The sequence below is a fragment of the Phocoena sinus genome, chromosome 2 (genome assembly GCF_008692025.1).
Source record: "Phocoena sinus isolate mPhoSin1 chromosome 2, mPhoSin1.pri, whole genome shotgun sequence".
NCBI lineage: Eukaryota > Metazoa > Chordata > Mammalia > Artiodactyla > Phocoenidae > Phocoena > Phocoena sinus.
The window spans coordinates 88,293,769-88,320,031 of NC_045764.1; the positions used below are offsets into that span (position 1 = coordinate 88,293,769).

Sequence of the window (26,263 nt, forward strand, 5' to 3'; positions counted from 1 at the left end):
CTTAAAAAACACACGCTTGAAATAATACACTACTGAAAACATGTAGAACAAAAAGAAAGTAACAGATAACCCATTATCAGTTAAGAAGATACAGCTTTTTGTTTTGGGCAGTTCCACCAACCAGAGTTTTACATTTCTATTCCATACTACCTACATGCTAGCTATGAAAAATATATGCGAACTCCCAGAACCCCAGAAAACCTCAGCCCACGTGGAGGAAGAACAAGGCCAGATGTCGGGGATATAGGTCCTGGTTGTGGGGAGGATGGACAAGTGCTTGGGGTCGGAATGGGCCTCCGGGTCTGGGTCCTGACTGTGTCCTGCTCGTGGCTAGGACCAGGTGGAGATCGTTGGCCGGGGGCCGGGTCCTTGCCACGGGCCGTACGTGGAGGGGCTGGTCAGGGCCCGGATCTGGGTCCTCCTGGTCGTAGGTGGGGGTAGGGGGTCGTGGGTCACAGTGGATCGCGAGTCGGTGGTCCGGGTCTTGGTAGGGGCCGTGGTCGGGGTCCGGGTCGCGACGGCCAGGCTGCACCCCCGCCCCCCGACGCCGGCCCCGGCTCCACTCATACGCGCCGCAGCTGCAGCGGCGGCGCCCAGCAGCTTTGGAACACGCCGTCCACGCACACGCCATTCTTGACGAGGCAGCGCAGGTAGAAGTCGCCGCCCGCGTTGGGCCCGGGCTGCGCCGACGGCCCCGGGGCCGCCCCGCCATGGCCGCCGCTGCCCGGGGGCGTGAAGATCTCGAGGTGGCGCCGCGAGATGAAGTTCGAGTGGCCCATGCTCACGTCCGCCGAGCCCTGCGACCAGTTTCGCCCGATGGTCACCGAGCGCTTCTTCACCAGGTACTCGAACTCGCGGCCCTCGAGGCGCGCCACTGCCCAGCCGCCCGGCGGGGACCCGCCGCCCGCGGAAGGCCCGCCCGCGCCCGGCAGTGCCGCAGCCACCGCCGCCGCCATGGGCCTGCAAGGGCCCGGGCCGCCTTCCAACGCCGCCGCGGAGCTGAGGGCCGAGCGAGGCCGCCGGCCGGCGAGCGACGGGGCCCCAATGGATATTTTAAGTTAAAAACATGTATGTACGTGTGCAATTAGATTTACTTTTTTAGATAAAATACAAGAATTTGAGTCTTAAATGATTACTGGATAACCCCGTTTTTCAATCACTGTCATGTTACTTATTTGTATTGCATGTCAAATTATTTTTAGTATTTATTGTAGGAAATTTAAAACTTATAAGAAGTAAACAGAATAGTATAATAGTATAGTGAAATCTCTTGGACCCATTAGCTACAATTATCAACACCCGCCATTCTTATTTTCTCTATGCTGTCATTCATTATCCACCACTTTTTCAGTAGTAGTAGTAGTATTTTAATTTCTTTTTCGTTGAGGTAAATTCATATACTAAAATATATAAATATTAGATATACAATTCTGAAAAATGGATAAAACTGAGTAATCCACAACCCACAGCTCTATCATAATGTGGGGTATTCCTGTCTCCCTAGAAATTTTTGTTGTGTCCCAGTCCAGTCACATTCCCTTCATCCCAACCCAGGCAAATAGTATTCTGATTTTCTTCTCACTTTACGTAAGTTTTGCCGGTTCTAAAACTTAACATAAATGCAATCATTCAGCTTGTACTGTTTGTATATGTCCTTCTTTCTCTCCGCACATTATTTGGGAGAGTCATCCATGTTACTGAGTGAATCAACAAGCCATTCATTATTGTTGAGTAGTGCTCTGTTTTATGGCTCTACAATAGTTTATTTTTCTGCAGATGTACGTTTGGACTTACAGTTTTTGGCTAATGTGATTAAAGCAGCCGTGAACATTTTCATCTAAGTCTTTATGTGGACATATGTGTTCATTTTTCTTAGGTAAATACCTAGGAGTGGAATGCTGGGTCAAAGAGCAGGCAGTTTAAAAGAAACGGCCAAACCTTTTTTCAAAATGGTTATACCATTTTACATTTCTGCCAGCAATGTATGAGAATTCCAGTTGCTCCAGGTCCTTGCAATCTGTGTTGTTAGTCTTTTATATTTTAGCCATTTTGCTGGGTATGTAGTGATATCGTTTTAATGTACATTGCCCTGATCATTTTCCATGCCGAATACTTTTTCATATCTTTATTAACCATTTGGTAACTTAATTTCTGATGTGTCTGTTCACATCTTTTGCCCATATTTTTATTGGGTTAATTTTGCTTTATTATTGAGTCGTGGAATTCTGAATATATGCTGGATACAAGCCCTTTGTCAGATATGTTTTGTGAATATACGTTTTTGAATACTTTTCTCCTATATGTGGCTTGTCTATTCATGTTCTTCATGTTTCTAACAGTAATGATAATATTCTTGTATGTAGTCTTCTAAAAGCTATGTAGATTCAGTTTATTTATTTATTTTTGGCTGTGTTGGGTCTTTGTTTCTGTGCGAGGGCTTTCTCTAGTTGCAGCGGTCAGGAGTCACTCTTCATCGTGGCGTGCGGGCCTCTCTCTATCGCGGCCTCTCGTTGCAGAGCACAGGCTCCAGACGCGCAGGCTCAGTAGTTGTGGTGCACGGGCCTAGTTGCTCCGCGGCATGTGGGATCTTCCCAGACCAGGGCTCGAACCCATGTCCCCTGCATTGGCAGGCAGATTCTCAATCACTGCGCCACCAGGGAAACCCCCTAGATTCAGTTTTTATGTTTAGGTCTATGATCCATAACAGATTAAGTCTTATGTATGGTGTGAGAAAGGGGGGGGTGGATTTTTGTTTATTTGTTTCTTGTGAATATTCAATTGTCCCAGCACCATTTGTTGAGAAGACTGTCCTTTCCTCATTGAATTGAGTTGGCACCTATATTGAAAGTCAATTTTCTATATAATATGGGTTCACTTGGACCCTCTATTTTATTCCATTGATCTATTGTCTGTCTTTATGACAGTGCCATGCTATCTTGATCAATATAACTTACAGTAAGTCTTGAAGTCATGAGTACAAGACTTTTAGCTTTTTTGCTTTTCTTTTTCCCAAGATTGTTTTGAAAATTCTAGATTCTTTGCATATTCATATACATTTTTGTACAAGTTTATCAATTTATATAAAAGCGTCTGCTGGGATTCTGACTGAGATTATATGCAATCTATAGATTAATTTTGGAGAAATGGACATCTTTAAAATATTGCATCTTTCAAGATATAGATACGTCTCTTCATTTCTTTCAGCAATGTTCCATGGTTTTAAAAATAAAGGTTTTGGGGCTTCCCTGGTGGTGCAGTGGTTAAGAATCAGCCTGCCAATGCAGGGGACACGGGTTTGAGCCCTGGTCCAGGAAGATCCCACATGCCGCAGAGTAACTAAGCCCATGTGCCACAACTACTGAGCCTGTGTTCTAGAACCCATGAGCCACAACTACTGAGCCCACGTGCCACAACTAACGAAGCCCGCACGCCTAGAGCCCATGCTCCGCAACAAGAGAAGCCATGGCAAGGAAAAGCTCATGCACCGCAAAGAAGAGTAGCCCCCTCTTGCCGCAACTAGAGAAAACCTGCACACAGCAACAAAGACCCAACGGAGCCAAAATAAATAAATTAATAAAAATAAAGGTTTTGTGTGACTTCTAAAAATATATTCCTATGCACTTTATAAATAGTTTTATATAATTGTAAAAGGAATTTAATTGTTTTTTTTCTTTTCCAGTTGTTTGCTTCTAGTATATAGAAATATAATTGTTTGTATATTGTCGTGGTAACCTCAGGTCTTGTGAACCTCAGTTACTAGTTTGAGAACCTTTTTTTATTGCTATTAATTCCTTAGATTTTTTTTTGTTGTTGTTTTTACAAAAAGCTATCAGATTGTCTCTGAATAGGATGGTTTAACTTTTTTCCATTCCAATCCATATGCATTTTTTCCCCCTTTTTTCTTCACTTATTGTGATGGCCAGGTCCTCCAAAAAATGTTGAATAGAAATGCTAAGAGCCATCATGCATAAATTCCAATCTTAGGGAGAATATTAAGTATGATTTAAGTTGCAGATTTTTCATAGATGTCATTTCTCAGAATGAAGAAATTGTGGTTTATTCCAAGCATCCTAGCAGATTTTCATTTTCTGTGTCATGAATGGGTTTTATATTTGGTCACATGTTTTGGCTTTATGTATCAAAATAATGATATTCAACACATCACAGGATTTTCTTCTTTTATTTGGCACTATAGTGGATTTCATTGATTGCTTTTAAGTGTTAAAACAATCTTGAATTACTTGGATAAATACCACTTGGCCATGATACATTATCATTTTTCAGAAAATATTGCATTTTCTTTACTAATATTTTGTTAAAGATTTTTGCACTATGTTTATAAGGGCTGATGCTCTATAGTTGTTTTGTAATGTCTTTGTAAGGTTTTCCTATCAGGATTGTAATAGCTTCATGAAATTAGTTTGGAAATATTTTCTCCTCCTCTATTATCTGGAATAATTTAAGATTAGTATTATTTTTCACTGAATGTTTCACAGAATTCATTAGTGAAATATTGATACAGAGAGTGGTTCTATCAGAATAAAATTTTAAGGATGAATTTTCTAAATTTGTTCTGGAGTTCCTGGAATTGGCTCTCTACTCTGATTAGATTTAAAGACATTAATAACTCTATTTCCACTATTGAAGTGAGTGTTGATAGTTCATGGTGTGATCTGGTTGTATAGGTATCACTGTTGAATACTCCTAAAAAGGATGAGACCAGGGATTCAAATTCCCAGCTCAAGTGTTCACAGATGACCTGAAAGCTTCTACCTGTTCCCTAAAGGAGACCCTTATCTCCTATAGCTGAGGGCTAAAATTTCTGAAAAATCAAACCCAAAAATCTCATCCTGCAGCTGACTGAATTACAATACAAGGGTGTCTACAATTAAAGTGAGGACTTTGATTGGGATGGAATGGTATTGTGAAAGTTGGAATAGGCTATATTGGGAGACCCTGATGAAGTGGAAACATTGAGCCCTAAATTCTGATGAATCTTCTCTGCCAGTGGAAACAGTCTTTCCAGCCATGGTGGAAGTGGCCTCTCTACCCAACTTGAAAGGATTAACTCCAGATTGCCTGAGGAGACCATAATGGCCTCCCCTGAGGCAGTCACCATGCAAAACAATGCTGATTCTCCTCAGGATACACCCCTGCCACCTTTCTTTTCTTCTAGACCTAACTAGACTTAAGTCCCAGCAGGCCCCTAAAGATGAGGTACAAATTGTGACCTGTGAAGAGGTACAACACACTCCAACAGAACTGCTTGAGTTTTCTAACTTAAACAGACACTAGCTCTGAACTGATATTAATTCCAGGAGACCCAAAATATCACTGTGGTCCACTAGTCAGAGTAAGGATTATGGAGGTCAGGTCTACTGCACAGTGGGCAGGCGTAGCGTGACCCTGAACCCACCCTGCAGTTATTTTCCCAGTTCCAAATTGCATAGTTTGAATAGACATACTCATCAGATGGCAGCACCCCCACATTGGTTCGCTCATGTGTGGAGTGAGCACTACCCTGGTGGGAAAAGCCAAGTGGAAACCACTGAAACTGCCTCTACCTAGGAAAATGGTAAGCCAAAAGCAGTACTCTGTTGCTGGAAGGACTGCAGAGATAAGCACCACCATTAATACACGGGTAGCGATTCCTACCACATCCTCATTCAACTTGCCTATTCAGCTGATGCAGAAGACAGACACATTTTGCTGCATAACTGTAGATTATCATAAACTTAATCAGATCATGACTGCAACTGCAGCTGCAGCACCAGATGTCTTTTTTTTTTTTTTTACAACACAGGGAATATAGCCACTGTTCTATAATAACTTTAAATAGAGTATAATCTATAAAAATATTGAATGATACACAAAGAAAAGAATATATCTACCGCTTGATAAAGCAAATGCCATTTCCCCCTTAAGTTTTTATTTATTTACTTTTTACACCTTTATTGGAGTATAATTGCTCTACAATGGTATGTTAGTTTCTGCTTTATAACAAAGTGAATCAGTAATACATATACATATGTTCCCATATCTCTTCCCTCTTGCATCTCCCTCCCTCCCACCCTCCCTATCCCACCCTTCCAAGCGGTCACAAAGCACCGAGCTATCTCCCTGTGCTATGCGGCTGCTTCACACTAGCTATCTATTTTACGTTTGGTAGTGTATATATGTCCATGCCACCACTCACTTTGTCACAGCTTACCCTTCCCCCTCCCCATATCCTCAAGTCCATTCTCTAGTAGATCTGTGTCTTTATTCCTGTCTTACCCCTACGTTCTTCATGACATGTTTTTTTCTTAAATTCCATATATATGTGTTAGCATACGGTATTTATCTTTCTCTTTTTGACTTACTTCACTCTGTATGACAGACTCCAAGTCCATCCACCTCATTACAAATAGCTCAATTTTGGTTCTGTTTATGGATGAGTAATATTCCATTGTATATATGTGCCACATCTTTATCCATTCATCTGATTATGGACACTTAGGTTGTTTCCATCTCCTGGCTATTGTAAATAGAGCTTCAATGGACATTTTGGTACATGACCCTTTTTGAATTATGGTTTTCTCAGGATATATGCCCAGTAGTGGGATTGCTGGGTCATATGTAACTAATATTTGTAGTTTTTTAAGGAACCTCCATACTGTTCTCCATAGTGGCTGTACCAATTCACATTCCCAACAGCAGTGCAAGAGTGTTCCCTTTTCTCCACACCCTCTCCAGCATTTATTGTTTCTAGAATTTTTGATGATGGCCATTCTGACTGGTGTGAGATGATATCTCATTGTAGTTTTGATTTGCATTTCTCTAATGATTAATGATGTTGAGCATTCTTTCATGTGTTTGTTGGCAGTCTGTATATCTTCTTTGGAGAAATGTCTGTTTAGGTCTTCTGCCCATTTTTGAATTGGGTTGTTTGTTTTTTTGTTATTGAGCTGCATGAGCTGCTTGTAAATTTTGGAGATTAATCCGTTGTCAGTTGCTTCATTTGCAAATATTTTCTCCATTCTGAGGGTTGTCTTTTGGTCTTGTTTATGTTTTACTTTGCTGTGTAAAAGCTTATAAGTTTCATTAGGTACCATTCGTTTATTTTTGTTTTTATTTCCATTTCTCTAGGAGGTGGGTCAAAAAGGATCTTGCTGTGATATATGTCATAGAGTGTTCTGCCTATGTTTTCCTCTAAAAGTTTGATAGTTTCTGGCCTTACATTTCGGTCTTTAATCCATTTTGAGCTTATTTTTGTGTGTGGTGTTAGGGAGTGATATAATCTCATACTTTTACATGTACCTGTCCAGTTTTCCCAGCACCACTTATTGAAGAGGCTGTCCTTTCTCCACTGTACATTCCTGCCTCCTTTATCATAGATAAGGTGACCATATGTGCATGGGTTTATCTCTGGGCTTTCTATCCTGTTCCATTGATCTATCTTTCTCTTTTTGTGCCAGTACCATACTGTCTTGAGTACTGTAGCTTTGTAGTATAGTCTGAAGTCAGGGAGCCTGATTCCTCCAGCTCCGTTTTTCATTCTCAAGATTGCTTTGGCTATTCGGGGTCTTTCTGTGTTTCCATACAAATTGTGAAATTTTTTGTTCTAGTTCTGTGAAAAATGCCAGTGGTAGTTTGATAGAGATTGCATTGAATCTGTAGATTGCTTTGGATATTAGTAGTTTCATTTTCACAATGTTGATTCTTCCAATCCAAGAACATGGTATATCTCTCCATCTGTTTGTATCATCTTTAATTTCTTTCATCAGTATCATAATTTTCTGCATACAGGTCTTTTGTCTCCTTAGGTAGGTTTATTTGTAGATATTTTATTCTTTTTGTTGCAGTGGTAAATGGCACTCTTTTCTTGATTTCACTTTCAGATTTTTCATCATTAGTGTATAGGAATGTCAGAGATTTCTGTACATTAATTTTGTATCCTGCTACTTTACCAAATTCATTGATTAGCTCTAGTAGTTTCCTGGTAGCTTCTTTAGGATTCTCTATGTGTAGTATCATGTCATCTGCAAACAGTGACAGCTTTACTTCTTCCTTTCTAATTTTGATTTCTTTTATTTCCTTTTCTTCTCTGACTGCTGTGGCTAAAACTTCCAAAACTATGTTGAATAAGAGTGGTGAGAGTGGGCAACCTTGTCTTGTTCCTGATCTTAGTGGAAATGCTTTCAGTTTTTCACCATTGAGGACGATGTTGGCTGTGGATTTGTCACGTATGGCCTTTATTATGTTGAGGAAATTTCACTCTATGCCTACTTTCTGCAGGGTTTTTATCATAAATGGGTGCTGAATTTTGTCGAAAGCTTTCTCTGCATCTATTAAGATGACCATATGGTTTTTCTCCTTCAATTTGTTAATACATTGTATCACATTGATTGAATTGCATATATTGAAGAATCCTTGCATTCCTGGAATAAACCCCACTTGATCATGGTGTATGATCCTTTTAATGTGCTGTTGGATTCTGTTTGCTAGTATTTTGTTGAGGATTTTTGCATCTATGTTCATCAGTGATATTGGCCTGTAGTTTTCTTTCTTTGTGACATCCTTGTCTGGTTTTGGTATCAGGGTGATGGTGGCCTCATAGAATGAGTTTGGGAGTGTTCCTCCCTCTGCTATATTTTGGAAGAGTTTGAGAAGGAAAGGTGTTAGCTCTTCTTTAAATGTTTGATAGAATTCGCCTGTGAAGCCATCTAGTCCTGGGCTTTTGTTTGTTGGAAGATTTTTAATCACAGTTTGAATTTCAGTGTTTGTGATTGGACTGTTCATATTTTCTATTTCTTCCTGATTCGGTCTTGGCAGGGTGTGCATTTCTAAGAATTTGTCCATTTCTTCCAGGTTGTCCATTTTATAGGCATAGAGTTGCTTGTAGTAATCTCTCATGATCTTTTGTATTTTTGCAGTGTCAGTTGTTTCTTCTCCTTTTTCATTTCTAATTCTTTTGATTTGAGTCTTCCCCCTTTTTTTCTTGATGAGTCTGGCTAATGGTTTATCTATTTTGTTTATCTTCTCAAAGAACAGCTTTTACTTTTATTGATCTTTGCTATCATTTCCTTCATTTCTTTTTCATTTATTTCTGATCTGATTATTATGATTTCTTTCCTTCTGCTAACTTTGGGGTTGTTTTGTTCTTCTTTCTCTAATTGCTTTAGGTGCAAGGTTAGGTTGTTTATTCGCGATCTTTCCTGTTTCTTAAGGTAGGATTGTATTACTATAAACTTCCCTCTTAGAACTGCTTTTGCTGCATCCCATTGCTTTTGGGTCGTCGTGTCTCCATTGTCATTTGTTTCTAGGTATTTTTTGATTTCCTCTTTGATTTCTTCAGTGATCACTTCGTTATTAAGTAGTGTATTGTTTAGCCTCCATGTGTTTGTATTTTTTACAGATCCTTTCCTGTAACTGATATCTAGTCTCATAGCATTGTGGTTGGAAAACATACTTGATACAATTTCAATTTTCTTAAATTTACCAAGGCTTGATTTGTGACCCAAGATATGATCTATCCTGGAGAATGTTCCATGAGCACTTGAGAAAAATGTGTATTCTGTTGTTTTTGGATGGAATGTCCTATAAATATCAATTAAGTCCATCTTGTTTAATGTATCATTTAAAGCTTGTGTTTCCTTATTTATTTTCATTTTAGATGATCTGTCCTTTGGTGAAAGTGGGGTGTTAAAGTCCCCTACTATGAATGTGTTACTGTCAATTTCCCCTTTTATGGCTGTTAGTATTTGCCTTATGTATTCAGGTGCTCCTATGTAGGGTGCATAAATATTTACAATTGTTATATCTTCTTCTTGGATCGATCCCTTTATCATTATGTAGTGTCCTTCTTTGTCTCTTCTAATAGTCTTTATTTATTTATTTTTTTTTTTTTTGCGGTACGCGGGGCTCTCACTGCTGTGGTCCCTCCCGCTGTGGAGCACAGGCTCCGGACGCCAGCGGCCATGGCTCACGAGCCCAGCCGCTCCTGCGGCATGTGGGATCTTCCCGCACCGGGGCACGAACCCGGGTCCCCTGCATCAGCAGGCGGACTCTCAACCACTGCGCCACCAGGGAAGCCCTAATAGTCTTTATTTTAAAGTCTATTTTGTCTGATATGAGAATTGCTACTCCAGCTTTCTTTTGGTTTCCATTTGCATGGAATATCTTTTTCTATCCCATCACTTTCAGTCGGTATGTGTCCCTAGGTCAGAAGTAGGCCTCTTGGAGACAGCATATATATAAGTCATGTTTTTGTATCCATTCAGCCAATCTGTATCTTTTGGTGGGAGCATTTAATCCATTTACATTTAAGGTAATTATCAATATGTATGTTCCTATTCCCATTTTCTTAATTGTTTTGGGTTTGTTATTATAGGTCTTTTCCTTCTCTTGTGTTTCTTGTCTAGAGAAGTTCCTTTAGCAGTTGTTGTAAAGCTGGTTTGGTGTTGCTGAACTCTCTCAGCTTTTGCTTGTCTGTAAAGGTTTTAATTTCTCCATCAAATCTGAATGAGATCCTTGCTGGGTAGAGTAATCTTGGTTGTAGGTTTTTCCCTTTCATCCCTTTAAATATGTCCTGCCAGTCCCTTCTGGCTTGCAGAGTTTCTCCTGAAAGATCAGCTGTTAACCTTATGGGGATTCCCTTGTGTGTTATTTGTTGTTTTTCCGTTGCTGCTTTTAATGTTTTCTTTGTATTTAATTTTTGACAGTTTGATTAGTATGTGTCTTGTCATATTTCTCCTTGGATTTATCCTGTATGGGGCTCTCTGTGCTTCCTGGACTTGATTAACTATTTCCTTTCCCATATTAGGGAAGTTTTCAACTATCATCTCTTGAAATATTTTCTCAGTGCCTTTCTTTTTCTCTTCTTCTTCTGGAACCCCTGTAATTCGAATGTTGGTGCATTTAATGTTGTCCCAGAGGTGTGTGAGACTGTCCTCAGTTCTTTTCATTCTTTTTTCTTTTTTCTGCTCTGCAGTAGTTATTTCCACTATTTTATCTTCCAGGTCACTCATCCTTTCTTCTGCCTCAGTTATTCTGCTATTGATTCCTTCTAGAGTATTTTTAGTTTCATTTATTGTGTTCTTCATCATTGCTTGTTTCATCTTTAGTTCTTCTAGGTCCTTGTTAAATGTTTCTTGCATTTTCTCTATTTCCGAGATTTTGGATCATCTTTACTATCATATTCTGAATTCTTTTTCAGGTAGACTGCCTATTTCCTCTTCATTTGTTAGGTCTGGTGGGTTTTTATCTTGCTCCTTCATCTGCTGTGTGGTTCTCTGTCTTCTCTTTTTTTTTTTTTTTTCTTTACGCGGGCCTCTCACTGTTGTGGCCTCTCCCGTTGCAGAGCACAGGCTCTGGACGCGCAGGCTCAGCGGCCATGGCTCACGGGCCCAGCCGCTCCGCGGCATGTGGGATCTTCCCGGACCGGGGAACGAACCCGTGTCCCCTGCATCGGCAGGCGGACTCTCAACCACTGCGCCACCAGGGAAGCCCTCTGTCTTCTCTTTTTGCTTAACTTACTGTGTTTGGGGTCTCCTTTTTGCAGGCTGCAGGTTCGTAGTTCCCGTTGTTTTGGGTGTCTGTCCCCAGTGGCTAAAGTTGGTTCAGTGGGTTGTGTAGGCTTCCTGGTGGAGGGGACTAGTGCCTGTGTTGTGGTGGATGAGGCTGGATCTTGTCTTCCTAGTGGGCAGGTCCATGTCTGGTGGTGTGTTTTGGGGTGTCTGTGGACTTATTCTGATTTTAGGCCGCCTCTCTGCTAATGGGTGGGGTTGTGTTCCTGTCTTGCTAGTTCTTTGGCATAGGGTGTCCAGCACTGTAGCTTGCTGGTCGTTGAGTGAAGCTGGGTGCTGGTGTTGAGATGGAGATCTCTGGGAGATTTTTGCCATTTTATATTACGTGGAGCTGGGAGGTCTCTTGTGGACCAGTGTCCTGAAGTTGGCTTTCCCACCAGCACTGACTCCTGGCTGCAGCACCAAGAGCCTTTCATCCACACGGCTCAGAATAAAAGGGAGAAAAAGAAAAAAGGAAGGAAGGAAGGGAGGGAGGGAGGAAGGGAGGGAAAGAAAGAAAGAAAGGAGAAAGAGGATAAAATAAAATAAAGTTATTAAAATAAAAAAATAATTATTAAGAAAATAATTTAAAAAAAAAAAAAAACGGACGGATAGAACCCTAGGACAAATGGTGAAAGCAAAACTATACAGACAAAATCTGACATGGAAGCATACACATACACACTCACAAAAAGAGGCAAAGGGGAAAAAATAATAAATCTTGCTGTCAAAGTCCACCTCCTCAATTTGGGATGATTCGTTGTCTATTTAGGTATTCCACAGATGCAGGGTACATCAGGTTGATTGTGGAGATTTAATCTGCTGCTTCTGAGGCTGCTGGGAGAGATTTCCCTTTATCTTCTTTATTCGCACAGTTCCCGGGGTTCAGCTTTGGATTTGGCCCCGCCTCTGCTTTTAGGTCGCCGGAGGGCGTCTGTTCTTCGCTGAGACAGGACGGGGTTAAAGGAGCCGCTGACTGGGGGGCTCTGGCTTACTCAGGCCGGGGGGAGGGAGGGATACGGAGTGCCGGGCGAGCCTGCGGCAGCAGAGGCCTGCATGACGTTGCACCAGCCTGAAGTGCGCCGTGCGTTCTCCCGGGAATTTGTCCCTGGATCCCGGGACCCTGGCAGTGGCGGGCCGCACAGGCTTCCTGGAAGGGAGGTGTGGAGAGTGACCTGTGCTCGCACAGAGGCTTCTTGGTGGCGGCAGCAGCAGCCTTAGCGTCTCATGCCCGTCTCTGGGGTACGCGCTGTTAGCTGCGGCTCGCACCCGTCTCTGGAGCTCCTTTAAGCAGCGCTCTAAAAGCCCCTCTTCTCGCACACCAGGAAACAAAGAGGGAAGAAAAAGTCTCTTGCCTCTTCGACAGGTCCAGACTTTTTCCCGGACTCCCTCCCAGCTATCCGTGGTGCACTAACCCCTTCAGGCCATGTTCACAGCGCCAGTCCTTTCCCTGCACTCCTACCAGAGCCAGAGCCTCAGCTCCCAGCCCCGCCCGCCCCGGTGGGTGAGCAGACAAGCCTCTTGGGTCTTGAGTGCTGGTCGGCACCGATCCTTTGTGTGGAAATCTCTCCGCTTTGCCCTCTGCACCCCTGTTGCTGCGCTCTCCTCCACCACCCACAGTCTCTGCCCGCAAAGGGGCTTCTAGTGTGTGGAAACCTTTCCTTCTTCACGGCTCCCTCCCACTGGTACAGGTCCCGTCCCTGTTCCTTTGTCTCTGTTTATTCTTTTTTCTTTTGCCCTACCCATGTACGTGTGGAGTTTCTTGCCTTTTGGGAGGTCTGAGGTCTTCTGCCAGCATGCAGTAGGTATTCTGTAGGAGCTTTTCCACAGATATATTTCTGATGTATCTGTGGGGAGGAAGGTGATCTCCACATCTTACACTTCTGCCCTCTTCCTAGATTCCCAGATGTTTTTTTTATTTCTTGAACAATTTAACGCATCCCCTAGTACCTGATGTGCAGCTAATGATCTGGCAAATGGTTTTCCCCCGTACCTGTTAATTAGAACGACCAGAAGCAGTTTGCTTTCAGCTGGCAAGGCCAGCAATATACATGCACTGTCCTACCTATCAACTCTCCAGCTCTGTGTCGTAATTTAGTTCTCAAGGATCTTGATTGCCTTTCCCTTCCATGCTGCAGTGGATTACATAATGTTTATTTGACTTAGCAAGACGTAGCAATGACTCTAGACTTATTGGTAAGATATCTGCATGTTAGATGGTAGGACATAAACCCAACAATGTTTCAGGGGCCTTACTCAGTGAAATTTCTTAGTGTGAGGCACGTTGAGATACCCCTTCGAAGGTGAAGGAGAAGCTGTTGTTCTGGTCCCTCCTACAACTTAAAAAAAAAAAACCAAAAAAAAAAATACAGTGCCTAATGAGCCCCTTTGGATTTTGGAAGCAATATATTTCTCATTGTAGTGTTACTCCAGCACATTTACTGAGTGACCTGGAAACCTTCAGGTTTTAAGTGGGACCCAGATCAAGAGAAGGCTCTGCATCAGGTCCAGACTGCTGTGCAAGCTGCTCTGCCACTTGGGCCATATAATTCAGCAGATCCAATGGGACTTGAAGTGTCATTGGCAGATGATGTTTGGAGCCTTTGGCAGTCCCCTCTAGGTGAATTGCAATGCAGGCTCGTGGGGTTTTAGAGCAAAACCCTGCAATCCTCTGGCATCAGCTACTCCCCTTTTGATAAACAGCTGTTGGCCTGCTACTAGGCCTTAGTAAAGCTTGAACTCTTACCCATAGGCCCCTAACTTATCATGCAACCTGAACTGCTCACCATGAACTGGGTATTATTTGACCCACCAAGCCATAAAATTGGTCATGCTTAGGGCACTTCATCATCAAATGGAAGTGGTATATACATCATCAGGACCAAGCAAGCTCTGAAAGCACAAGTAAGTGACATGAAGAAGTGGCCAAAATGCCCATGCCACTCCTGCTACACTATTTTCTCTCTCTCAGCCTGCAACTATGGCTTATGGGGGGTTCCCTGTGATCAATTAGCAGATGAAGAGAAGACTTGGGCCTGGTTTTCAGATGATTCTGCACCATATGCAGGCACCGCTCCAAAGTGGACAGCTGCAGCATTACAGCCCCATTCTGAGATATCTCTGAAGGACAATGGTGAAGGCAAATCCAGTGGCCAGAACTCTGAGCAGTGCACCTGGTTGGTAACTTTTATTAGAAGAAGAAATGGCTAGATGAACAATTTTACACTGATTTATGGGCCATGGCCAATTGTTTGGTTGGATGGTCAGGAACATGGAAGGAACATGATTGGAAAACTGGTGACAAGGAAATTTGGGAACGAGATATGAGATAGACCTCTCTGAATGAGTATAAATCCTGAAGATATTTGTGTCCCAAGTGAATAATTATCAAAGGGTGACTTCATAAAAGGAGAATTTTAATAAGCAAATGGATAGGATAGCTCATTCTGTAGATACCAGTCAGCCTCGTTCCACAGTCCCACTGTCATTGCCCAATGGGCTCATGAACACAACGGCCATGGTGGCAGGGAGGGGGATTATGCATGGGTTCAGCAACATAGATTTCTGTTTATCAAGGGTGATCTGGCTATGGCCACTGGTGAGTACCCAATCCATCAACAGCAGAGACCAACACTGAGCCTCCAGTGTGGCACCATTCCCCGGGGTGATCATCCAGCTCCCTGGTGGCAGGTTGATTACATCAGACAGCATCCGTCACGAAAGGGGCAGCAGTTTGTTCTTACTGAAGTAAACACTCACTCTGGATATGGATTTTCCTTTCCTGCATGCAGTGCTTCTGCCAAAGCTAGCATCCATAGTAATAGCATGATAGTGGATGACTTCCAAGAGGAAGTTGGACTACTGATCCATGTGGAGGAAAGGAAGAATATATCTGGAATACAGGAGATCCTTAGGATGTCTCTTAGTATTACCAAACCCTGGAATTAAGGTCAGTGGAAACTATAACAACTCAATCCAGGTAGGATTACTAATGGCCACAGCTCTTGAGGAATGAAGGTTTGAGTACTCCACCAAGTAAAGAACTACAATCAGCTGAGGTACTTGCTGAAGGCATAGAGAATACAGAATGGGTAATGGAGTAAATACCAAGTACAACCACATGACCAGTTATAGAAGCCTGTAATTGTTATGAGTATTTTTTCCTTATTTTGTTATGGATGTGTTTGTGTGTGTGTGTGTGTGTGTAGCATCTTTGTTTTCTTTGCTCTCTTATCCCCTTATCAAGTAATATAAGATGCATTGACTTCATATCATAGTATTTAAGTATCATTATCTTTACATCTTAGTATTTAAGTTACAGGATATCAAGGAGGAGGGTAAACATCACTCAAAGACTTTTATCTCCTCTTCTGGGGAAATGGCTAATGCGTTTTAAGTTGTATGCAAGGCATTTTTATCACATTAAGCAGAATTATAACCTTGTTATTATCTTTATTAGGAGATTAAGTATGGTTTAAGTGGATGCATAAGGATGCCAAGTTGACAAAGGGTGGACTTGTGATGGTCAGTTTTATGTGCCAATTTGACTGAGCCATGGGGTGCCTAGATATTTGGCTAAACATTATTCTGGATGTTTCTGTGAGAGTTTTTGGATGAGATTAATATTGAGATCTTTAGACTGAGTAAAGCAGATTGCGCTCCCTAATGTGAGTGGGCTTCCAGTCAATTGAAGGCTTGAATAGAACAAAAAGGCTAACCATCCCCCGAGTAAGAGAGAATTCCTCCTGGCTGACTGCCATCACACTGGGACAGTAGCTTTTTTCCTGCCTTTGGACTTTAACTGAAATCCCAGCTATTCCTGAGTCTTGAGGCTGCTTCCCTTCAGAAAGGAACCACAACATCAGCTCTCCTGGTTCTCAGGACTTTGACTTGGACTGGAACTAAACCATTAGCTCTATTGTTTTCAGCTTGACAGCTCACCCTGCAGATCTTGGGATTTGCCAGCTTCCATAATAGCATGAGCCAATTCCTTATTATAAATATATGTACATCCTTTTGGTTCCATTTTTCTGGAGAACCCTGAATAATACAGCCACAATGTGTTATCACTTTTAGACGTTAGTGTATTTGATTTGTTAATGTTTTGTTAAGGATTTTTGCACTATGTTTATGAGGGCTGTTGCTCTATAATTTTCTTGTAATGTTTTTGTAAGGTTTACCTGTTGGGATTGTGTTGGCCTCATCAAATGAGTTCGAAAATATTTTCTCCTCTTCCATTATCTGAAATGATTTGTTTCAGATTGTTATTATTTTTCACCAAATATTTGATAGAATTCACTAGTGAAATTATTTAAGCCTGGAGTTTTCTTTGGAGGATTTTTTTTTTTTTTTTTTTTTTTGCGGTACGTGGGCCTCTCACTGTTGTGGCCTCTCCCGTTGCGGAGCACAGGTTCCGGACGCGCAGGCTCAGCGGCCATGGCTCACGGGCCCAGCCGCTCCACGGCATGTGGGATATTCCCGGACCGGGGCACGAACTCGTGTCCCCTGCATCGGCAGGCGGACTCTCAACCACTGCGCCACCAGGGAAGACCTGGAGGATTTTTTTTTAATAGCAAAATTATTTTCTCTCACAGGTATAAGTATACTCAGATTTATATTCTTGTTTCCTTTTTCTAGAGAGTTGTGCTTTGCAAAGAATTTCTCTGTCATATAAGTTGTCAAATCTATTGGCATAAAATTGTTCATAATATTCCCTCATTACCTTTGTAATATCTTAATATATGCCCTGATAATTCCTCTTTTATTCTTGCTCAGATAATTCAGGTTTTATTCTTGGTTTATGCGATCAGTTTTGCCAGGTGTTTATCAATTTCAATTAATAAATTCAAAGAATCAGTTTTGTGTTTTGTTAATTTTCTGTTTCTTTATTATCTATCTTTATTGATATCTGTTCTCTTCTTTATTTTTTCCTGCTACTTATTTTAAATTCAATTTACTTGCTTTCTTAAAGTGGAAACTGATAGTTTATCTTAAACCTTTAAATATTTCCAATGTAAGTATTTGAAGCAAAATAGCAACAACAAAAAAATCACTTTAAATATTTTTCTTAGCTGAATCAAACATATCTTGTTATATTTAGTTTATTGCAATTTGGCTCAGAATATTTTATATTTTCCCCTACAATTCCTTCTTTACCTCATGGGTTAAAGTGTACTGTTTAACTTTCAAATATTTAGTGATTCATAATTCAACTCTATTATACTAAAAGAATAATTGTTCTATGATTTCAGTCTTTGAAATTTAATTATACGTGTTTTATAGCCAACATATGCCTTTCTTGACGAACAGTCCATGTGCATTTGAAAAGAGTACATATTCTAAAGTTGTAGGATGTAGTTTCTTACTATTGTCACTTAGGTCAAGATGGTTGATAATGCCACTTAGATTTTCCGTATCTTTTATATGTTCTTAATAATTTTTGACTTAACTGCTATATCAGTTATTGAGAGAAAACTACTAAAATATCCAATAATGATTTTACTTTAATTGATTTCTTTCCTTTGCTGTTTCTCAGTTCTCTCAGGTCCCTTCTTCTACTTTGAAGTTGTTGTCATCAGGTGCAGAGTAATTCATAAATGCCATATTTTCCTGATGTATTGACCCTTTTATGAACTGCTCAACCACTGCGCCACCAGGGAAGCCCTTTAATTCTAAAATATGTTTATTTCACTTTCATTTGTAAAGTGTACTTTTCTTATATATAATTCTGATTTAGCAGGTTTTTTTTTTACTTTTCCTTTAGTACTTTGAAGATATCATCAGTCTGTCTTCCCTACATTTTGAAAAGTTACCTTCATTTCTTTTGCTTTACCTTATAGGTATTGTGTCTTTTTGTCTCTGGCTACTTTCAAGATTTTCTCTTTAGCTTCGGATTACAACAGTTTGACAAAGATGTACCTATGTGGGATTTTCTTTGTATTTATACTGCTTTCTGTCCATGAGCTTCTTCGACCTATAAACTGATGTTTTTCAGCAAATTTGAGAAGTTTTCAGCCATTATTTTTTCAATTTGTTTTGTTTTTGTTGTTCTATCCTATTCTCTCTTATCTTGCCTCCTGGGACTCAAATTACATGTATGTTAGACTTATTGCTATCATCTCACAGACAGCTGTGGCTTTGTTCAAGTTTCTTCTATCTCACTTCTCTTTGTTCCTTAGATTTAATAACTTCTATTAATCTTTCTTCAATTCCACTGACTCTTATACTATCTCAAACCTGTTTTGAAGCTCCTCCAATGACAATTTTATTTCCATTATTGTACTTTTTGGGTCTATAATTCCCATTTTGTTCTTTTTTTTTTTTACTAGTTTCTATTTCTGTGCTGAGATTCTCCATCTGTTCCTCCATTGTGCACATATTTATCTTTCAGAAGTTAAACATATTTATATGTTATTTTAAAGTCTTTATCTGCTCATTGCAACATCTGCCTCACCTTAGGGTTTTGTTTTCCATTGATTTTTCATGAGCTAGGGTCACATTTCGTTTTATTTTTACATATCTACTGATTTTTATTTGGATACTGGACATTATGAGTGATACATTGTAAAGATCCTAAATTCCGTTATGTTTATCTGTGGAGTGTTTTTTAAACAGATTTATTAAGGTATAATTGATATACAAAGAACTGTACATATTTATTGTGTGTAACTCCACATATGCAAACACCTGTGATACTGTCACCGCGGTCAGTTAATAGACATATCCAGCAGCGTGATTTTTTTTTTTTAATTCTAGCAGGCACTTAATTTGATAGTCAGACTCTCTTCTCTACATTGGCAGTTGCTGAACTCTCAACTGAGTAATTTCAGGTTCCACCATTTTTTTTGTTTCATTTTGTTTTTGTTTTTCCGGACCTCTCTGTTTCCCCTCCAGTTAGTGGTCAGCCAAATTACAGATTTAATTTGGGGCTTATCCTCTCTGTAGTTCCTTCCCTTTCAAGATTTCCTCCCAAATGTCCCAACTCTGACAATACCAAACTGTAGTATCTCATACCTCAAGTGTGTAAAGTTGTGTCTTTCTGCTGTACTTGACATTTTTTAGTCAACCACAAAATGGCAAGTTTCACCTCTTCAGGTCATCTTTCAAAAGTATTCTCTGCTCCAGTTTCTCCCATTTTTAGTCACTCTTCAATGCCTTCAAAGAGTTGGTTATTTGTTTTTTAAATTTTAAGTTTGATAACTGTTACCAATGGGAGGGTTGGTCTAACTAATCTATCGCACAGAAACCAACCCCCAAAGCTTTTACTGTCACTCTAAAGGCTAACAATTCAAGAATCACAAGGGTCAACAGCATTTAACAAAAAGCGTATACCACATTTTTAACAAAACATGAACACAGGAGGAGTCTGAGGGACTTGGTTGTCTCTTTTTCATTAGTTTTCTTCAATCACAAACAGAAGAAATTTTACTGATTATTTTGTGTGTTTTTCCCTAGACATTTTGCTAAATAATTACGACAAATCTGATGAGGACAAATTTTTGTTGAAAGAAAAGTTTATGGGCAATGTATGAAATCCTGCCAAACACCAGTTATTCCCTACCCTCTATTTTCCAGGTGCAGGGAGTTAAAAGTTATATAAAATTCAAGTCTGCTATTGTAATCGACAGGCATGACCTATTTCACCATGTTAAGTCCCCCAGTGTGTGGAAAAACAATTGGGGCCAGCTGTCCCCTCTTTGTACCCAGGACCTAAAAGGAAGAAATAAACTGCTGCATTAGAGATTAAGATCAACTATATAAGAAAATATTTCTCAATGTTGAAAGTGATTAAACTCTTCAATGGGTAACCAATAACAGTGTCTGAGGGGATGTTTATGTGAGTGTATATGTGTGTGTGTGTGTGTGTGAACATGTGATTGACGGTATCTCTTCTGTATCTAAAAATGATAGTATATGCTTTATCTTGTATGAGTTTGTAATCAAAGCTCTGTCATAAAAGGGTTGTTTTAAATATCTGAAAGATACCATTTAAAAATTGGCCTTATTTTCCAGGATGTGTAAGACCACCCAGTATAATAATGTGGCAAGGTCAGACATCTCAGTCAATTGGGACTTTGGATTCCTTCAGAAAAAGGATAAATTCAGCTAAGTGCCAATATTATTTCAGATCCTTCTCGTACTACCTCAAGCACTGTACTTACTAGTCACATAATTAGTATTTAATACATACTCAAATGCCAGAATATTTAAGCCAGTGCAGTGAAAAAGTAAACAGTGGTATCAGGAGAGCTTGTTTCAAGACCCAGCTCTGCCAAAGAAAGGCAGGGCTATTGAAAGTTTATTCTTTGTGTTGTTACTGATCTGAGAGTCTCACTGTGAATGGGTTTAAGGGTGTCCATGGCCATGGGTACCACAGTGTCCAGTAGTTCCTAGGATTGAAGAACACTGAATGCTGCTCAGGCAGCTCTGTGAAAGTCACCCTTCTTCTGCTAGATACTCCCCATAGGCTTTCAGTCTTGTTACTAAATAACTAGGGCTAAATTACTTATGGAAATAGAGCTTGGGTCTGTGGCTTTGACTGCTTTCCAGACATATGGAAAGAGCTCTTATTCTAAGAGCTTATTAAGACCTGTTTTTCCTCAATGCAAATTTGTTTGAGCCAATTAAAGGGGAAACAGCTAAATTAAAGATAGCTAACACCTGTATTTGTGCTCTGTGGCGCTGTATTAGTCTGCTCAGGCTGCCATAGCATAATACCACAGATGGGGTGGTTTAAACAACTGAAACTTATTTTCTCACAGTAGTAGAGGCTAGAAATCTAAGATCAAAGTGCCAGCAGAGTTGGTTTCTTCCGAGGTCACTCTTTCTGGTTTGAAGATGGCCACTCACTTGCTGCCTCTTCACATGGTTGTCCCTCTGTGCAGGTGCGTGTACCTCTGGGATCTGTCTCCATGTTCAAATATCGTCTTCTTATAAGGATGTCAGTCAGATTAGATTATGACCCACCCTCAGGTACTTTAGCTTAATCACGTCTTTGAAGGTCCTATTTCCAAATAGACACATGGGTTAGGGTCCATCCCAATGACCTCATTTAACCTTAATTACCTCTTTTAAGTCTATATCTTCAAATAGAGTCACATCTGAAGTACTGAGGGCTAGGACTTCAACATATGAATGGGGTTGAAGGGGGGAGGACTCGCAATAGGGCTCATAATAGATGCCAAATCTATCAGCAGCCATTTTGGCACATTCACAAACAACAAAAGACCCATCAAAGAAAGACACTTACACAATTGAAACTATTGAGAAACTACACAATACAATATACTTTTTGCTTATCTGTCCTCTGGTATATCTTTTGAATCTTCTCTGCTCTTTCTTGCCACAGGGGAAATTTCCAAGCCAAGTTTGCAATATTGAAATGAATAAAGTTATATATTACCCAAATAATGGAATGTCAATAGCTTTTAAAAATCAAATTTTAAAAAATGATATAGAAAAATGCAAACAAAACAATATTAAGTAAAATAAATACCAGACAAAACTATCTACATATTATAGTCCTACTAACAACCTTCTAAGGTTCATATGAGGATTAAATTAGTTATATGTAAAACACTTAGAAGATTTTCTAGCATTAGGTAAGTATTCAATATATAACTTTTATTATAGCTTTTTATTATTACTTGTATTATCATGTAGAAGAAGAATTTAAGATTTTTACTGTTCATCTGTTTGTCTTCCTCTGTACTACAGTGCACGGCCTTTAGCTGTCATTCATACTCCACATTTCCTTGTATAGGCTCCGCTTTCATAAGCAACATCTCTATTGAGGCAAGAGTGTCACAGGTGAGTATGATGTTTTAAGTCTAGCCTACTTAACAGACTTGAGAATTTCCTTAGAGGTTGCTTTGTGATTGAAATTGAGAGGAATACTTTTCTTTAGCAGACACTATTAACCAGTCTGTCAAAAACACACTAGATACAAAGGACTTGAATTACAGGGTTGTTTGGGGAAGGCTCCTGCAGCCTGTAGTATCATTAGTCAGGAAGAAGTGGTTCTTATATTAGTCAGGCCCCCTAAGGATGTTGACAAGGATAATAATTCTTTCCCAATGCTCTGATATTGTTTCATATTAAAACAAGAGAGGAAAAAGGCTTTGGGAAAGAATACACATTTTTAATAGAAGCTATAATTCTGTGTGAAGGATTATCTGAATAGTTTGCTCAAGAAATGAAATTACAGAACTTACTCCACTGATATAGCTATCGAGGAAACGAAGCCAAAGTCCTATCATTCTTTGTAGTAGAGGTTTGTAAGGACAGTTAGCCTGTGAAACTTCTGTCCATAAGTCCACAGGCTTTTGCTTTGCTCTGAAAAGAACAAACTGGTATTATTAACCTGTGCTTAATCTGACTACATAGCTTTATTAAAAGTAAACAGCATTATAGCCTCTGAATCCTTCAGGTATTAACATATATAGCTTTTAAAAATGACAAGTCACAAACATAAAAAGATATATAGCCTCGTGGATAACTTTCGCCACGTTGGGTATGGATGGTTAATAATAAATCTTAGTTTAGCTAATACAGTTTACTTGCCATCATCTTGACTCTATGAGATACATAAAATTCTGCCTCAATTTATTTAAACATATCAGAAATGTATAACTTTCCTGGGTAATTTTTGGTCCCTGCATTCTCCAGAAAATTACCAGAGGCTTGAGCCGGGTTGAGGTTTGTTGTAGGTGGAGCCCTCCAGGGGGCAGAACTATGTCTCCTTGTTTAACTCTAATTTTTTTGAGTACCTAGCTGTCACTGGATCTCATAGGGAAAAATATAAAATCCCCAATCAATTTAGAAATAGATTTAGACCCAGAAGATAGCCAATTAATGCATCTCAACTTTTCAGAAAGCCTGAGTACAAGCAAGTAGCCCCCAAGGCCCCAGGTAATGACTGCTATTTCCATCTTCATCCAGGAGAAAAAAAGCTGGAAACAGCCTTGATTCCAAGAGTGTTTCAGACCACTGATTTTTATCACCGAGGTAAGAGTCATTTGCAACTAATGTATAGAATCATAGCCTCTTAGAGCTACAAGGATCCATAGGGAAAATCCAATCTAGTGCTCTCATTTTACAGATGAACAGACTGAGGCCTAAAGAGGGTTAGGGACTTGTCTGAGGTCACATACTTGTTAATAGCACAGCTGGGATATTGATAAAATGTACCATTTCTAAAAGGCTTAATGGTGCTTGAAAAGCAATTGATTATCCTAAGTAACATAAATGCTTCCCCTTCGATGTTACTTGCACTATTGTTTGTAGAAAGTACAAAATTGTATTTCAGCCCAGCTCCCTCTTGAGATAAATGAAAATTAATACTAAAGCCAAAAGATTTTTGTTTAGAATTTGATGCTGCTTCAAGTAAAGCAGGACTTAAAACAACTCTACTGATGAGTGTCTCACGCTCACTTCTAGGAGCAAGGATAGGAATGGGGAGAAAGATGCCCGCCAAGTTCATGGATAAAAGGGATTTCTGGGCCTTGAATGTTTTTCTCTCAGAAGCAGAGAGTCCCTTTCTCATTTTGAATAGCATGACTGCGACCGGGCTTGTTGGACTCAGGGGTACCTTCTCCCTAATCTTCTGACTATGGCAGATCTGGGAGACTGTGGGTGGCACTCAGTGTCCAATCACTTCTTGTTTGTACCCCTGTTTAGGTTGCAGAATAAGATAGCATCTGGATAGGAAAAAAATGGTAACTTGGTTGTTACCATTTAATAAATAACTATGGTATCTGGAGTCATAGCAATGAAATATCTGGGCATAATTAAATATATATATATATAGATTGTATAAACCAGCATCTTTTACACAGCCTGGTTATAAATTGGTTGAGCCAGTTTGATTACTGGAGTCATGTTAGTAATGAGACTAGCAATATATTCTACAGATTTAGAGGCTGTTGGTGAAGTGGGTATCTTGTAGAAAAGCAATGTATTGTAGAGTAATAGAGGTTTTGGCTTCTCTGTCCCATCTTTAATTGAATTAGAAATTTCGTTTGAGAAAGGAAGGTTAGAGTCTCAGTCTCACATTTGGTCTCAAGTAAGCATGGAAGCTGGAATGTTAAGTAGAATTTCACCATCATTGTTGCCATCGTCCACTGTCCCCTGTGCACACACTGCCATAGGCCAAAGGGAGGGCAGCTTATCCATGGTGAGAGGTCAGCAGTTTGCAGAGGAGGTGAGAAATTATTACAGCTGCTACACTGCATTGCTTTCTCAGCTGTAAATGAGGCTTCTCATTAATGAATCATGCACACAGGCTGCCAGGGTCTCAGCATTAATTGGCACTAATGGGAACATCTTATGGTTGAAGGGGAGAGCTATGGGAACCACTTTAAGTCTGATTGTATTTGGAAGAGAGCTTGGACAATTTACATTTTCCATGAAATTCTAGGGCAGCCTTACACAACATATTTTCATTCCAAACCACAAGTAGATCTGCAGAGAAGTGTATCGAATTCTTTATGAGAGACAAAGAATATCAACAAGTGTTTCAATGAGATTTTCCATTCTCTGTCAAGCATGGCACCTACAGAGAGTGTCTGAATCTGCTTTTTACTGCACCATGCATTCTAAGGCCTAATGCAGTGTATGTAATTTGCTTTATTCCTTTGAGATCATTCAGCAGGGATTCAGTGCAAGTTAGCCCTGAGGAAATTTTGACCAATAAATTTTGTTTAAAAAATGTGTCCTCCCATGATAATGTACTGTTATTCAACAAAATAGGCTGATCCAGAAGTTTAATCTGAGCTGCCTAGAATGTTTTACCCCTTAAGTGGAACTGCTTTGTATTATTTATTTTTTAGCCCCCCAGAAAGAGCCCCTTGTAATTAGTTGTGTGATGTTTGGCATTGAGGAATGGATATTCACAATGTTGGTATAGGTCAGACCTTTTCAGATGATGCAGCAAGTGGGTAAATCCTGCTTCCCAGAACACCTCAAGGCCATACTACCCCCTAGAGTGAATTGGAAAAAAGGCATGCCTGCCTTAAGGTAGATGCACCCGCACAAAGGCACACTGCAGCCCCCACTTGCTCCTTCAGTTGGGTGCTCCAGTGCAGTGCACAACCTGTACAAGGTACAGCTACATAATAGCTTTGATATCCTTCTGAACGTTAGCACCTCTCTAACCCAGCAGCGAGTCTGTGGGGGGGACCCAGAACAAGCAAGCTGATCTTATAAAGAAAAATATAGGGCCCAGAGAAGAAGATGTGGGACAGGTCTACGGGGAAGCCACAATAACGACATAATTTTTAGTGGAGGAGAGTGTAATAGAAAGCTTGAGCTCCACATCCCTGAAAGCTATTTTTTTCACATTTTCAATTCAATTTTTATATGTGTATATGTAAATAAACAATATAACAGCACCGAGGACCTCTGTAAAATTTCATCATACAGTTTCTGTGCAGGATGCTTCATCAATAAATGGCACTTAATTTGTTTTAAAAACATTTGATTTCAGAAAACTCTTTAAACTGTCCATCAGAAACTGGGTGGGATTTTCCAAAGACACTCAGATATTCAAATCAATACAATCTGTCTTCTGAATATCAGCTTGAGTTACACAGGCTAAGCTGAGGACCCTTCGCATAGTGTTGAAGATACGATGCAACTTGCACTTGAATTGTCATTGCACTGCCTCAGACTTAGGCTGCCATCATCACAAGTATCTTCTATCCCTGAGATCAGCTACA

The 26,263-nt window shown here is 40.1% G+C and overlaps 1 pseudogene; it reads left to right on the plus strand.

The window, feature by feature from the left end:
• The first annotated feature begins 2,970 nt into the window (after positions 1-2,970).
• Positions 2,971-15,494, plus strand: LOC116748573 (annotated as a pseudogene).
• Positions 15,495-26,263: the final 10,769 nt, after the last annotated feature.